This window comes from Pristis pectinata, chromosome 2 (assembly GCF_009764475.1).
Source record: "Pristis pectinata isolate sPriPec2 chromosome 2, sPriPec2.1.pri, whole genome shotgun sequence".
Taxonomy (NCBI): Eukaryota; Metazoa; Chordata; class Chondrichthyes; order Rhinopristiformes; family Pristidae; genus Pristis; species Pristis pectinata.
In genome coordinates this window covers 78,019,521-78,035,802 of record NC_067406.1, presented here as the reverse complement: position 1 = coordinate 78,035,802, position 16,282 = coordinate 78,019,521, and the positions used below count along the sequence as shown (strand labels likewise).

Here is a 16,282-nt window from a genome sequence, read left to right as displayed (position 1 = left end):
TTCAGATAAGCTTGCTTTTATTTTCATTACATTAATCAAGTCACTTCAGTACCCACATGGAAAAACGTAACTGTCTTAGTGCCTATGTTCCATCTGATATGGACCACTGATAGCATGCTTTATATTCAGTAAGACATTACACAAAGAACTAGGCACCCAAAATGATTTTGTTCTTATTCTTAATTCAGTTTATTTTCCTTTACAGTGTTCTTAGAGGAAAGATTGTTGTGTCTATTTAAAATAAAAGTTCATGCTGAATTTTGCAAAGTGGCTCATTTTGGTAAAAAGATTGAAGAGAGGCAATATTAACTATATGGTACAGTAGCAAGGGATTGTATGAACAGACATGGTTTCACATTCACAAATCTATGAAATTAAGAGGACAATTTGTTAAGGCTGTTTAAAAAAAGTATAAATCAAGTGAATTAACCAAAGCCTCTTTACATCAATGGTTAGGCCTCAGCTGGAATGTTTTTTTAGTTTCTGACAATTCAGCAGAGATGTCAAGAAATTGGAGAAGGTCCAGCGGAGATTGGTGTGAATGACAATAGAGATGAGGGACTTGAGTTTTATGGAGAAATGGAAGAAGTTGGGATTACTCTCTTCAGAGCAGATAAAAGGAGATTTAAAAGGCATGTTCAAAATTGCAAAATGTTTTGAACGAGTAATCAAGGGGGACAATTTGCATTGACAGGAGGATTGCTAGTCAGTGGAAATGGGTTTATCATAATTAGCAAAAGAGCCAGAAAGTTGGATGAAGCTTTTTTTGCACAGTGTTCTGTTATGACCCACAGTGCTATGAGTGTGCTGGAAACGAATGCAGTGATAACTTTTAAAGGAGATTGGATGAAAAGTCTGTAATTGCTTGAGTTGAATTGTAAACATTGCGGCTTGTGTATCTGTTTCTTTCTCAATTCAGGTCTGAGGCCAGTCTTTGCATTATTCACGAGCATTGCACTATACACTGAATTTCACCTGCCAGATGTGGCCCTATTCCCACAATGATCAGTGCTCATCTTGCACAGATTCTTGTGACAGCAGCAACTTGCACTCACTCTTTGGTGCCATGAGATGATGTTGATAGTCTCTTCTTGATAGGCTGTTATTTCCAAGGTTCTTTTTCAACATTAAAATGAAATAATGGCTTAATACAAAAGCCACCATACCATAATTTAAAAAAAAGTTCATGGCAAGTTTCTGAGTTACACTTAGAAATTTAAGTAACAGGCCCTTTGTGTTTGCGGAATTGGCATGCACAGATGACATGCACTAACTATTGGAGAGGACAGTGAGGGAACAGAACATGATTTGCAGTGAGCTTGTCCCATCTCCAAACTACTGCTGCTTTCTTGCTGTGAGACCTATAGGAGTGGCAACCCAAAGATAAACCAATTGGGTTTACTAGAGCGTGCCAGCTGATTTAACCAGATTAAATCCAAATAGGTGAAATCTATGGGCAAGAACCCACAAAACTGGCATGCGTCCCTTCTAGTTCGAGCAATTTGTGGAAATGCTTCACCCTTTTAAGTTCTATAATATTCAGCCTTTCTTGAAAGTTTTGTTCATTACTTGACTGGTACTATTTACTTTCTTCAAAGCACCTCCCATCAGTATGCACGTGAGAGAGTATTTAACCAAAGGACAATATCAAACCCCAAATCAAACACCGCTGTTAAATTGTCCATTTGACAATTAAAGAAGCAGAACTCCCATAGATGTGACTCCAACAGTGGTCTGTGAGGAGTGTATTGGTTATGTGCAGCACATGTGGGGACCACGTGTTACACCCTCAGCCAAGATTTATGGCTCTGTTTGTGTGTGAAAGGGACAATCTGATGCCAACCTAATATACATTGCAGCTTTTAAACCTCTTGGTGGTGTCACGCTGTTATATAGATTGCAGAAGCTTCTATGCTGCAGAATAATTCAGCACTATTGCACACAGTGTGCACCATTGAAAGTCTGATACCATAAAAGGCTATCTGCAAATGTTTAAGTTCACTGCAGGTTCATTCCCCATTCAATTTATTCCTGGATAGAGTTTGTGTGACACTAATCTAGGAAGTGTAATAACGTTTGTTACAACAATACAGAGAGAGAGTGAGAGAAATAAGCTGGTTATTACAGAAGCGACAGTAAGTAATGTGGAAGGTAGCAGCATTTGAAACGCATTTTACGCAGATAAAATGAATGAACAGAAGTACAGCAAATGGAGTTCAGCATGTGCCAGTGTGGGGTCAAGCAAGGTAAATAGTAAGAAAATAGGTACTGCAGAATAACAGAGGTTTGGGAGTCCAGTTACACAAACCATTTAGTGTTTAGACAGTTACAGACTTCTGGCTGACTTCTTCCTTTCTAATTGAGAAACACTGAGGCTAGTTCCTGCCCTTCTATCATCACCTCTGCTAACTTGGTGCAGACTGGAGATTAAACTCAGAAACTATCCCGTCCTGATCCCATGAGGGTAAACTTTTTTGACTTTCAGTGCAGAAGTGTTCATTGGAGATAGGTGTTAGAATTTCAGGCAGGTACAGTCTTCCCTTCATAAATTTTCAACCATTAAGACAAATTGACATTAGACCAAGGGGAGGATGGTAGAGTTGAGGAAGAAGGTGTTTTGTGGCAAAGTTCCTGATTAGAGCCCCCCCCCCCCCCCCGCCATCCCCAATACTTCAATCTCCGTGCCAGGCAGGTGCACATTTAACTATAGGTTTCATTCTGTGAAGTGCATTTACAATGATCATTTGGAGCATCCCATTTTCTATTTGGAGAACTCTAATATTCATTTCAGGGAAGAAACAGGGAAGCTATTGATTGTCATGAACTGACATTGTATCGATGACTTTGTTCATGGAGCTCAATGAGAACCTTTTGGTGGTCCTTAAAGGGCTTCACCCTAATTCTGTTGTTGGAACAAAGAGAGTCAAATGATTAATGAAAAGCAAAAAAAAAAATCTGCAGATGCTAGAAATCTGGAATAAAGACAGAAAACACTGCAAACTCTCAATAGGTTAGGTGGCATCTGGGAAAAGAGAAACAGATAATGTTTCAGGCCTAGATCATTTTGTCAGAACTGAGAAACAGTTTTGAAGCAGGGTCCAGGACCTGAAATATTAATGATGTTTCTCTTTCCACATATGTTGTCTGATCTGCTGAGTGTTTCCAGCATTTTCTGTTTTTATTTAAGTCAAATGACCAAATGATTGAAAACTATCTTCTTATGAATGGGGAATTACTGATGCAACTCTGAACACCTCAGAGAGTCATCAAATCATACACCGTGAAAACAGGCCCTTCGGCCCAACATGCCCATGCTGACCAAGATGCCCATTTAAGCTAGTCCCAGTTGCCCGCATTTGGCCTATATCCCTCTAAACCTTTCCTATCCATGTACCTGTCCAGCTGTCTTTTAGATGTTATTATTATACCTGCCTCAACCACTTTCTCTGGCAGCTCGTTCCATATACAGTATGCACCATCCTCTGTGAAGAAGTTGCTCCTCAGGTCCCTCTTAAATCTTTTCCCTCTCACTTTAAACATCTACCCTCCAGTTTTTGATTCTCTTTCCCTGCGAAAAAGACTATGTATATTCACCCTGTCTATGCCCCTCATGATTTTATACACCTCTATTAGGTCACCCCTCAGTCTCCTACGCTCCAATGAATAAAGTCTACTCAAACTCTCCCTTTCACTCAGGCTCTCGAGTCCTGGCAACATTTTCGTAAATCTTCTTTGCACTCTTTCAAGTTTAATGATGTCTTTCCTATAACAGGTTAACTAGAACTGTACACAATCAATGAGGTGCCGCCTCACCAATGTCTAGTACAATTGCAACAGCAAGCAACAGCAGAATGGAGACACAAGAAATTCTGCAGATGCTGGAATCTGGAGCAATACACAAAAAGTGCTGGAGGAACTCAGCAGGTCAGGTAGCATCTATGGAGGGAAATAAACAGTCAACATTTTGGGCCGAGACCCTTGTGTTTTTGTTTTAATTGAGGCGAAATCCACATCACTGTTACTTTAAGCACCTTGATGTTGAATCACCCTCTGGAGCATTGATGTACAGAGGAATCTTGCAGTGCAAATCCATAGCTCCCTGAAAGTGGCAACTCAAGTGGATAGGTGGTAAAGAGGGCATATGGTACGCTTGCCTTCAATAGTCAGGGTATTGAGTATAAAAGTTGGGAAGTCATGTTGCAGATGTATAAAACTTCAGTTAAGCCACATTTGGATTATTGTGCGCAGTTCTGTTCATCGCGCTGCAGGAACAGAGTGGAGGATGTTGCCTGGATTAGAGAGTATTACCTATAAGGAGAGGTTGGACAAACTTGGATTATTCTTCCTGGAGCATTGGAGGCTGTATGGCGACCTGATAGAAGAATATAAAATTATGAGAGGCACAGACAAGGTAGTTAGTCAGTCTTTTCCCCAGGGTGGAAGTGTCAAATACTAGAAGGCATATGTTTTGGTTGAGAGGGGGACAGTTTAAAGGAGATGTGAGAGGCAAGATTTTTTCACAGGAAGTGGTAGGTGCCCGGACTGTGTTGCCAGGGGAGTTGGTCGAAGCAGATACGATAGCAATATTGAAGAGACATTTAGACAGGCACGTGAACAAGCAGGGGATAGAGATATATAGACCATGTGCAGGTAGATGGGATTAGTTGAAATTGGCATTATGGTCGCCGCAGACATGATATGCAGAAGGGTCTGTTGCTGCACTGTTCTGTTCTATGTTCTGTGTTCTTTTAGTTTTGGAATTGTTAGTGATCGTTTTATTCTTTGTGGAAATCTTTTTCTTCATTGTGATGGAGCAGTTTTGTGAATTGGAATATGCATGGCTATCCCAATTTTATCCCCAATTAATAACACTGGATTCGCCTCATAGCAATGTATTCTGCCTCCAAAATTCAGTCTCATTGCATCAACTGCTGCAATTTGCATTCTGACCTGACAGGGTTATCTAGGGGCCAATGGCGTACATAATGCTCCCTTTTCTCCACTCAATGTGGTAGTGGAAACCAGCCTGAAAATAGCTGCATGTTTGAGCATAAATGACACCCTTGCATTGCAGAAGCATGAGCAGATCTGTAAGCAAATAGAATGCTGGACTAAATAACCAAGTTAGGACAGCACGAGTTAGACAATCTGGTCAGATAACTTGAAATATAACTTGATATAGATGTGGAATTGAATGTTGAGTGCTGAAAGATAAAGGGAATGAATGTTCAGGCTGTGGAGGCAGAAAGAACCAACCACAGCATTAATCTTCATTGCAGCCAGCACAGTGTTCGCAGCTCCATGGGTAAAGATAGCACCTAGAGATGCAGCAACGTTATCTCATTTACCTCACAGCTCTGCTCCAGAATTAAAGAGTACAGTTAGCTGTGTTGTAAAAGGGCCAGAGGAGCCGAGGTTGAGCAGTATTGTTAAATGGGTGATAATGGATTGTATGTCCTCTTGTATGTTCCATGAAGGGAAGTAAAAATCAGGAGTGATGTATAATGAGGTGACTGATCCAATATCACCCAAAGGCAAACTTATCCCAGACTCAAAATATTATTGAGTGAAATGTCATAGTTCACAACCGTAAACAACTAATTACGAAATCAAAAGATCCCCATCCCATTTACATGCAAGCTCCCAGCTCCTCTTGAGCCTTGAGGTTTGCACAACTTCAATGATCAATGGACCAAAACAAGCGTTAGCAATGTGTTGTTCGTTGTTACTGTGTCTTTATGTGCGAAGAGAATATGGGACTGGTGACCTGGAAACATCGCTCTGGTTGAGGAAGTTTTGTAACTTGAGAGAGAATGGAAAACGTCAAGTACTGTATGGACATAAAGCAGAAAGGAAACAGGTCAGCAGCCGTTAATAATTGAGACAGTGAAAAGCAAAGGGTTCCCGCGTCCTAGGTCTTCTTTCATTAGTGTCTGTGATGAAGTCCTTTAATTTTTTTATTTTCCTGTTGTAGATCGTGGGACAGCGTCAGCCTCCAACAAAAGGCATTTGGTTCAGTTGAGCAAATTGTGCACACACTGACAATGAGCTGCAATGTTTTATCCCACTTGTGTGGTCCATTTCTGGGGCCTGCTTTCTGTTCGGAAGTGATTTTTTTGATTGTGTGTGTGCTTGGATAACACAAGTATCACCACCCTCTTACCTTTATTAATTGATGGTACTTCTGCCAAACTACCTCTGGCCCCTAGCACAAAGCAGTAAGTGACTCAAGAATTCTATTTTCCAATACAGGTAATGGCTTCCTGAGAAATCCCAATCCAATCGCACTGTTAAATCCCTATTGTAAATACAATGTATATTGCAATTTATCTTGCTTTTCAAAGCCACAAGAGGAGTATCTTCACACAAAGTGGACCACCGTCATATCATTTCAAAAATTGTCAGTATCAAGATATTAGCAAGAACACATACCGCCCACCTACAGAGAAAACTAAGAGAAACAAGAAAGATTCACTTGTATAATTACTGTCACAAGCTCAGGACACCCCGAAGTCTTCTGAATTATTTCTCGGTTTGTCATCATTCAAGTGCAGGAATATGGAGCAACCAATTTATACACGGCAATTTCCAAGGCAATAAAGTGATAATGATTCAATTATTGCCTTAATGGTTTTGGTTGGAGGATAGATATCAGGCAGGACACCAGCAGCACTCATCTGTTGTTCAAGTTACTGCATTAAATATGTTTTTTAATCTACCTAAGAATGCAGATGCAGCCTTGGTTTCACATACATTCTGAGAATGAGCTCCTCTGGCAGTGTAGCATTCCTTCAGTGCCGCACTGGGATGTCAGTCTGGATTTCATGTTTCTGGAGCAGTCCAGCGTACTTGCAGGTTTCTGATTGATGAGCAAAATTGAAGTTAATGAGCCACGGTTCATCCCACTGATATAAATGCCCAGTTTTCATTGTTGTTGTGTAAAACTCTGAGAGCACAGCTCCATCAGATTAATTTTATAGTGGCAGAAGACATCTTCTCTCAGGCAAACTCTCTTATTGGTCTCCTTTATGTTGTTTAGCTTTAAAATAAATGTGCTTTTGGGGACAAAGAAGGAAACATGTTTTGCAAGGATATTGTAGGATGTTTAGAAGAACATTGATGTTTGATTGGGGGGAAAAAAGAAACATATGGCAGCTATAGGCAACTTGGTTCAAGGAAGTCCCTTGAGGAATATAGAGAGTATAGGAGAAAACTTAAGAAAGAAATTAGGAGGGCAAAAAGGACCATGAAATATCCTTTTCAAGTAAGATTAAGGAGAATCGCAAGGCATTCTATAAGTATGTGAGGAACAAGAGGATAGCAAGGGAAAGAGTGGGTCCCCTTAAGGATCAAAGGGGTAATCTATGTGTAGAACCAGGTGATGCAATGAGATCCTAACTGAATATTTCTCATCTGTATTTGCCAAGAAGAAGGACATGGAAAATAGTGAGTTCAGGGAGGGGTACATGGATAAGCTGGAGCTAGTCAGTATTAAGAAGGAGGAATTGTTTGATGTCATGGAATGCATAAAGGTTGATAAATCCTCAGGGCCAGATGAGATCTATCCCAGGTTGCAATGGGAAACAAGGGAGGAGATAGCTGGGGTCCTGATAGAGATTTTTGCATCTTTGTTAGCTACAGGTGAGATGCTAGAAGACTGGAGAGTAGTGAATATTGTTCGTTTATTTATGAAGGGCAGCAGGAATAAGAATGGTAGAGCACTAAGGAATGTTAATGAACAGAGGGACCTTAGGGTTCAAGTCCATAGTTCCCTGAAAGTAGCAACACATGTAGGTAGGGTGGTGAAGAAGGCAAATGGCATGTTTGACTTCATAAGTCAGGACATAGAGTATAAAAATTGGGAAGTTATGTTGCAACTTTACAAAACACTGGCTAGACTGCACTTGGAGTATTATGTGCAGTTCTGATCGATGCACTGCAGGAAGGATATGGTTGTGGTGGAGAGAGTGCAGAGGAAACTAACCAGAATGTTCCCTAGTTTGGAGGACTTTAATTATGGAGGAAAGATTGGTTAGGCTGGGACTGTTTTCCTTGGAGCCAAGAAAACTGAGGGGTTACCTGACAGAGGTATATAAAATTATAAGAAAGGGTAGATAGTCAGAACCTTTTTCTCATGGTAGGGGTATCAAAAACAAGAAGGCATCGGTTTAATGCAAGGTAAAGGAGTTTTAAAAGGGATTTGAAGGGAAGGCTTTTTACATAGAAAGTGGTTGATATCTGGAACTTGCTGCCAGAGGAGATGGCAGAGTCAGATATAATCACTACGTTTAAGAGTGATTTAGACAGGCACTTAAAGAGACAAGGCATAGAAAGGTACGGACTCAATGCAGGGAAGTTGGATTAGTATAGATGGGCAAAAAGGTTGATGTGGATGTGGTGGGCCGAAGGGCTTGCTTCTGTGCTGTACAACTCTGTGACTCCATGACTCTGAATGAAACCGGTGGTTTGCTTTTGATTCACCTGCACCTCTGCTTTAAATTGTTGGATCGTAGGACAAAAATATTTCTGCAATTAACTATTTGGTCACTGCCTTAGGAAAACTTCATCAGAAAAAGGCTCTCTTACAAACTACCTTACAATAGACATGAACCAGATCCATTCTACTTGAGATGGATTGCACCCAGTGACATTCCCATTTGGTCATAAAAATTAAACTACCCTGATATGTATACATCAGATATCCTAGAATAGGGGAGGAGTTGGAGAATAATCAATATACGTATTTTCTGCCAAATTGGTTGAATTTCCACCATTGTCTGATAAAGATATAGTAGATTATACAGTCAACAGGAAGAATTCTTTTACCTTTCATTGATATTATTTGGCTCATCAGTTGAGCAGACATCAGTATTGAGAATGGAACATTTTATCTGTCACCTGCTGTGAGCATTAAGCATACCCATGACAGCTAATTTAGTGCTACTATTTTGCACAATTTATTTTCTCACCAAGAGAAAAAACTTCGTTAACCTCAGTTCCTTTTACACCTACCCACATCACTGAGAGTCATTGAACTTCAGATAAAAAAGAAAACAGTTCATTGAGTAAAATGTCTGGGGATGTACTATATGAATTATTGCTATTTTCAGAGATCCCACTGTCAATTTAGCTTGGAATCCAATGCAATCCCAGAGGTGAAGTGAGAGTATTGCAGATCAACCATATGCATCATGGGAGAATATTCATCCTCTGAGGTGAGTATTGAGACAGGCTTTGGTACGTCACTGTTGCTAGAAGTGTCTGAGGAAGTGCTTCATTCTCAACACTGACATCCTTCATTTAATCAACACATAACTTTAACATTTTTTTAAGAAGACATATATTAAGAAAAAACAGAAAGTAAAACTGTTACTGGATATATTAGACAGGATTCCGTTTTACCCAGTTACTTGGCCCTCAGTACTGTACTAAGTTTAGTGTTTCTTAAAGTTACAGCTGCAATCTTAGTTAAAAGTATCAGGCTTTTGTTTATTAAATGCATATTAACAACTTCCTCACTCTAGCAACATAATGATTGATGGCAGTAAAAATAAATAAGATTACATTGATAAACTACTGCCATACATGTTTTAATTGTCCGCTAACACATTACATCCCAAAACAAATTTCTAAGGATTTGATCCTTTGAAGATCCAAGATCTAAATGTTCCAGGCTTTCACCTTCCCACTTTCGTCTTCAAGCCCATCTTCTCTGTTGCAATATATTCCACTTAGTTTGTTCCAAGAATTCCGTAGAATTTGAGTTTCAACACAAAGTTTGATGAAGTGCCCCCAGGTCAGGAATTCAGGTGCAGAGATAGTTAGGGTCCAAATCCTGCAGGACCTGTTGACTTAACTCACAAATCTGCAGATGCTGGTAGTCTGAAGTAAAACAGAAAATACTGGAAACACTCAGAAGGTCAGACAGTATCTGCAGGAAGAAATAGGGTTAATGTCTCATGTCAAAGGCCCTATTTATCTTTGTGCTTCAATCTAGGTATGTGCTGCCAACATATGAAGCACCAGGAAAACCACCATGTATGGTCTTCTTATATGTTTCTTGTTTGCAGCTTTTTCCAAATTTCACTCTTTAATATTGTTTTGAAAACTAATTAACTCAAGAGATCAAATTTGCAAATTTTCCATAATGGAAGATGTTTGTTTGCGCTAAAAGACTTACACTTATTTTATGTACTTCCATGATCAATTCCCACTACAACAAATATGTTTACTGAATGGTACAACAAAATCAATGTGACATACTTGTATGATGACTTTGCATCTGAATTCATTCATGTTTTTCTCAGTGAAGAAAGTCTGCATCTAAAAGACATTGCCCTTGGCAGAAGTGCTTGACAGAGTTATTTTGTTGAGAGAAGGGAAAGAGTTCAGATTATTCTTGTCATGATAACATCAATCAGCAATGATGGAATGAAATATTTTGAAAATTTACAAGGTTTCCCATCATGTGTTTGTAGACAATGGAAAATTGATTTGGCAACACTACAGGAGCAGATGTTGTTCATGTTTTTAAAATTTTATTTATTTTTTGCGGATGAAGCTTTCTGTCATCAAAAGGTGCAAAGCCCCAATACTTCAACATTAAGGAGATTCAACAAGGGAAAATAGCAGTAAAATCCACTGATGGTGGGATCAATGATGAAGGAGATCTCTAGGAGCAGGAAGTCTAGGGTAAAGTACTGTTTTAGCTGTCAGTGAATTCTCACACATATTGTTTTTACTGATCCAGCTCTTTTGGGAGAACCAGAATTTAAAAACGTTCATCATTTTGTTTGAATGCCATTCTGTTTTCTTTCACAAGAATGACATAATGAATGATGGAAGAAGTCTGTAAACTTAATATAATGTTATGACACAGCCATCCTGGGCATGGTTGGACTTCCTCAAAGGGCTACAGGTCAAAACCACAGGGAGGCGTCTCCACTTGCTAATGCTAAATTATTGGATAGGATGCCTGTTTGCTATTGATTGGCATCAAAGGTCACACAGCTAATGTTGGTTAGAAGATCTGACTGCTATACATGACCAGGGAATGTAAATTTCTGTTAATATATGTTAGGATTTTTTGACTGCACCTTCCTCTTGTCAATTTTAGGACAATTTATATCATCAGATAGTCATAGTGACTTTGTTTAATTAGATAAAGCTGTGACTGCATTCATATCAGTTCATTGCAGGTAAAACTGAATGGAAGTTGGATTGCTTCCATATTTCACTGTGCTAAACAGTTACTATGTCTTTCCCTAATCTCAAATTGGAATCATGAAATTGGGATATCCTTGTTTTAAGAAATGGTTTATTCCCTTAAAGCGACATTAAAACATGATCTGGGCCTTCCACACACACTGCTGCTGGTTAGACTCACACTGACTCATGAGTAGTAGATCAAAATTGCCATGGAGATGAAGTCAAATAGGTATGTGGGGGAGGGGGTGGGGGAATCGCAAATTAAGAGAAATGGGAGGTGGAGGTATGAGGGAGGAAGGGATAATTGCACAGGGGTCCAGAGCAGAAAGAGAACTGATCACTCTCTATGACCATGGGTGGTCCGGGGCCCTGCGATCGGCAGTAGCATCAGGTTATTGATTGAGGGATCAGTGATCTGCACTTAGCAGTTCACAGAAGCCTCCATCTGTATTAAGTGCTTCAGCGGCAAAGTTTTATATGAGCATATAATGATACAAATCAGGAGCAAGCCACTTGGCCCTTCAAGTTGGCTCTATCATTTGATAAGATCATAGCCGATTCATTTGTAATCATGCCCTGTAAAAAATTACAGGGGATGATATACAGAATGTAAAATCGTTATCCTGGTGGGATATGCAGGAGTCACTACTTTCAGTGTGATATTGTCATAATAAAAAAAGGTTGTAAGTCGCAATCTGTTGATCCACTCACCATCTGTTGGCGAGTATTTAATGGGTGCCATGTAGATGACATCATCATGTGTTGGAAATAAGTCAGTGAGTTGTCATCAGTATTGTGGTGAATTGCAGCAGGAAGGTACATCGTCTGATTTCCTGCTGTGTGGGACATCAACAGGAAATTGGCACAAGTAATAGGGACATGTGTTTTTGTTCCTCATCCAATTCCTGGGCTGGACAACCTACAGAACAGCATGTTTTACCTGATCTACAAGCACAAGCTGCTCATTTTCCAGTGTTTCTCCTCTAAGATCATCACTCTTTTGACAGAACAGCAATACATTTGAAAAGGTTATCTCTCAATCTGGGCACAATACCAGCAGCATAACAATTAGACTCCTTTATGGCCATTTATTGTAATGTCCCTAATTTAAAATGCTTACAGCAAATGTACTTGGCATTGCTTTGCAAGGGAAAACATTAAAGTTACTCAGTATATCATAATGTGTGGATGAGGTTACTTACAGTGTATGTGGCAAGAGAGACAGCTGGAGTGGTTATATCTGAAGACATGGAGAATTCATTTCAAGTAAAATCTTACAACCTGTTGCCCTTTTAAATTTGACTTTAATGTCCGCCCGTGACTTTCCCATCCCTGATTACTTGGTAGGAATGTACCACACAGCATTCATGTAAGCAGGAAAGGGACAAGGGTTGAGTGGCTGGTGGGGACACTGTTAGACACAGGGCCCTAAGTATTGCTTTGGACAGAGCTCTTGTGCTTCTTTCAGAACACTGGAAAACCTTCAAAATATTAAATTTACTTATGGCTATCCTCCTTACATCAGATCAAGGCTGGTTCCTTGGTGTCAAAGCAGCCTTGATCTTCAGTTAAACTGTGATGTGCACCCAGACAGCATTATCAAAGGGTGACTTTGCTGTTTTAATTAGGCTTCCTTCTTGCTTGGAACAGGTGAAAGAAGTTATCATTTATAAACGGTTCAGCAATGGAGCAATTTTCTCAAATCCAAGCTCATGACTCACGATCCCCCTCATCCGCTGCAGGCACTCTCATTGAGGTGGTGGGTTAAATTTAGTCCCATTTTTTTCCCAAATCTGAGACCTCTACTCCCAAGAAGGACAAGGGTGGCAGGGACATAGGAACACCACCAACTACAGATTCCCTTCCAGGTCATACACCATCCCAATTTAAAAACATGTCACCTTTATGTTGGAAGTCCCTACCCAGTACAGTTGTTGGGAGTACCTTCATCATAAGGAATACTGTAAGACAAGGAGGTGGCCCAGCATCAACTTCTCAAGACCATTAAGGAATGTGGAATAAATGCTGACCTTGCCAGCAAGGTCCACATTTCAAAACATGAATAATAAGCTACTTCTTATTGGTTGATTTAAATTTGTTCTGGAATCACAAAAGGTGCAAGTTTAGAATAATAGAAATAGGCTTGGTATATACATGTGTGAAAATGAACTGGGTGATTGCCTAGGAAGATAATGATTTTGTTGGACTGTGGCTTTTGGAGGGTCAAAGATTAGCAGATTCCATGGAAACTGCAGCTGCCCAGTTATCATGCTGATCCTCTGAATTAGGAACATGGTGAACTTCAGTGAGTTGCTGTTTATCTACCCTTCCCTAAGCTCATGAGCGTCAGAAGGGTAGCTCTTCCTCCTTTTGTTAGTTTTAGTCAAATTGAGAGCATCAGCTGGTGTTGCTTAATGAAATGAAAATAATCTCCAAAGGTCAGAAATCTCTGAACATATTTGGAGATGGTGGTGGAGCATCCTGTTCTCCTGCCACTTCACCAGGCTCCTGGATGTGCCCACAACGTAGAACACTTGGTGTGAAGTGGTAACATTTACAGAGGGTTCTGCCCTGCTGAGGTAGTGGAAGCCAGATCAGAACTTACGTTCAAGGAGAGACACACTTTGCCTTAAACCAATCCAAAAGGGGCTGATGTTTCATGCGTCTCCAGGTGACAAAGGACAAATATAACTATTCAGTGTCTTTGGGATGGATTTCCATTTTCTTCTGCCCAGGCTCTTCATTGTTTACAGACAGCTACCTCCATCTTGCACTTATCAGGTGCAGATGGCCATGGCCCTTACCCTGAACAAACCTTCAATAGTCTGGCATGATGTTATGCAGGCAAGCCTTAGCAATGACCCATTGTCCTGAGCACAACATCCAATATGAACTCAGGCTTATCAGTGGGATCACTGTATATCTAAGATCACACTCAAATTGCATTCTTGTCCCTGAAATCAGATTTTCTTCCCCCACCAGCACCACTCAGAATGGCATAACATTAAACTTAATTTATTTCATTAGAAAATTCTTCAAATTGATTTTTCTTGCTTTCTGCTGGGTGGGTGCACCTCTTTCTGAATACCATTGGAATAAACAGAGAGTGGCACTTGACCTTTGCTGTTCACTCTTTTCCATGCATTACTTTTTCTTTCTTGCAGATTGTTAATGAATACTTCCACATTTTTGACAAAAAGTACAGTTGAAATTTTAATTAGCTCCATTAAATATTTCAGAAAAATCAGAATTAAGCTAACTGAATTTACTGGACCTAAGAGACTACTGAAATTCTGGATTGTTTCATAAACTGTCAGCAATGCATGACTTAATAATTGGAGAGTCACACAATCCAACCTCTTATGCTATGCTGGATTCAGTGCCAGGCACTTTGCATATTGGATTGCGGCTTGCTCAATAGCTGCGCGAGTGAGTTAGTGCAGGGCTGCTGCTGGATGAACGACAACCCAGCAGGATAAAGCCTTCAGCTGAAACAAAGCAGAGAAAATTAGAAAGGAATGTTTGGAAAAGGAAAAGAACAAGATAATCGGAGTTTTATCATTTTACTGGAAGACCACAGATAAACAAAATACAGATTCCCAGTTGAAATTTTTTATCGGAAGATTTCAACTTGTACAAGTAAAATCTGTAGCAACAGGACACAAACACCATAGAGCAATACATAGCTCAACACAGCACGGATACAGGCCCCTTGGCTCAACGAGTCCATCTTTGAAGTGGTTCAATTAATCCATTTATTGCAGTTCCTCACACAACAGTCCATGTTGTCATGTACTTTTACGTTTTCAGAAGCAGAGGATGGCCAAGGTGCCAGTTCTTGGTGATATCCCAGAGCCACATTACATTCCCATGTTTCAGATTTATTGTAAATAAATCTACAGGTGGGCATTCACAGAGTTTTAGATACTTCTTGAAAAGAAAATGATAATCTGTCCCTAATTAAACATTGCTTCCATACTGTTAGCAATGGGGCAGCCAGTTGGAGTTTCCTCAGTGGTTTCCTGATCTCCTGCAATAATTTCAGAAGGATCACAAAATAAATTGTGTAAGAAGTTACAGACAGTGGTTTACGTCATTCTTCTTAATTTCCATTCTTCACGGGAATCCCAGAGGCCCTATTTATCTGTTCAACATTAGCTTTTTGGATAAGATTATGCTATGTTGGTTTAGGTGTCAGAGTGGGTAGTGACCTTTATGTTGCAATTGATGTTCAGCAGGCTTTATTGTTGCACTAAGAGTTTAGTTGATTGATATCTGAGGCTAAACCAGCCAGTGTACAAACAGATTAAGTTTCGTTCATGGGATGAAGATGTAGCTGGCAAATGCTGCCGTTTATTGTCCATGCCTTATTGTCCCTGAACTGAGGGGGCAGATAAGAGATGCCCTCAGTGGTGGGTCTGGAATTATAGTGCAGCCCAGGTAAGGATAACAGGTGCCCTTCCCAAAATAGTATTAGTGAACTAAAACGGTTAGCAATGTATTTATGTGTTACATGATAAAGTTTTATCAAAAAGCTAATTGTGTCACTAATAGCATGATTCCAGATATTCAATCTTACTGGAACTTATTTAACATCATTTGCACATATCAGGCCTGAGAGCTGATTTAGTTGTAGAATCGAGGCCGGCTTTGGCATCTTATCTGGGCCACGACATCCACTTTCATCCATGTAGCTTGCTTCTTTAACTCCTTAATGTTCAATGCTTGCCCCACATCACATTCTGCTGATGTCCTCAGCCTCTAAACATACACTCCACACCTCCCGAATGTCTCTTCCTCCAATAGCATCATCACCCTGACCCTCCTGAACATCTCCCCATTATACCCCTCCAATCATCTCTACAGCTCCCCTCCTCCATCGATCATCTTCCTCTTCCCACTCCACCATTCCTTCCCCCGCTAATCCCCAGATTCTCTCCCTGGCCCTCATCCCCAACCCATTCACAAAAGGGAGGGAGCAACCTTGGAAGTGAGTAAGATGTGGTGTTTGAAGCTTTGCCTTGGGTTGAACAGAATGGAAAGAGCTTTTGCCATCCAGTTTAGTCTATGCAAA

General features: G+C 40.2%; 1 protein-coding gene across 7 annotated transcripts in view; it reads left to right on the top strand.

Moving 5' to 3' along the window:
- Positions 1 to 16,282, top strand: part of slit2 (slit homolog 2 (Drosophila)) — a 369,641-nt gene that overhangs the window by 198,622 nt on the left and 154,737 nt on the right. The window lies entirely within an intron of this gene.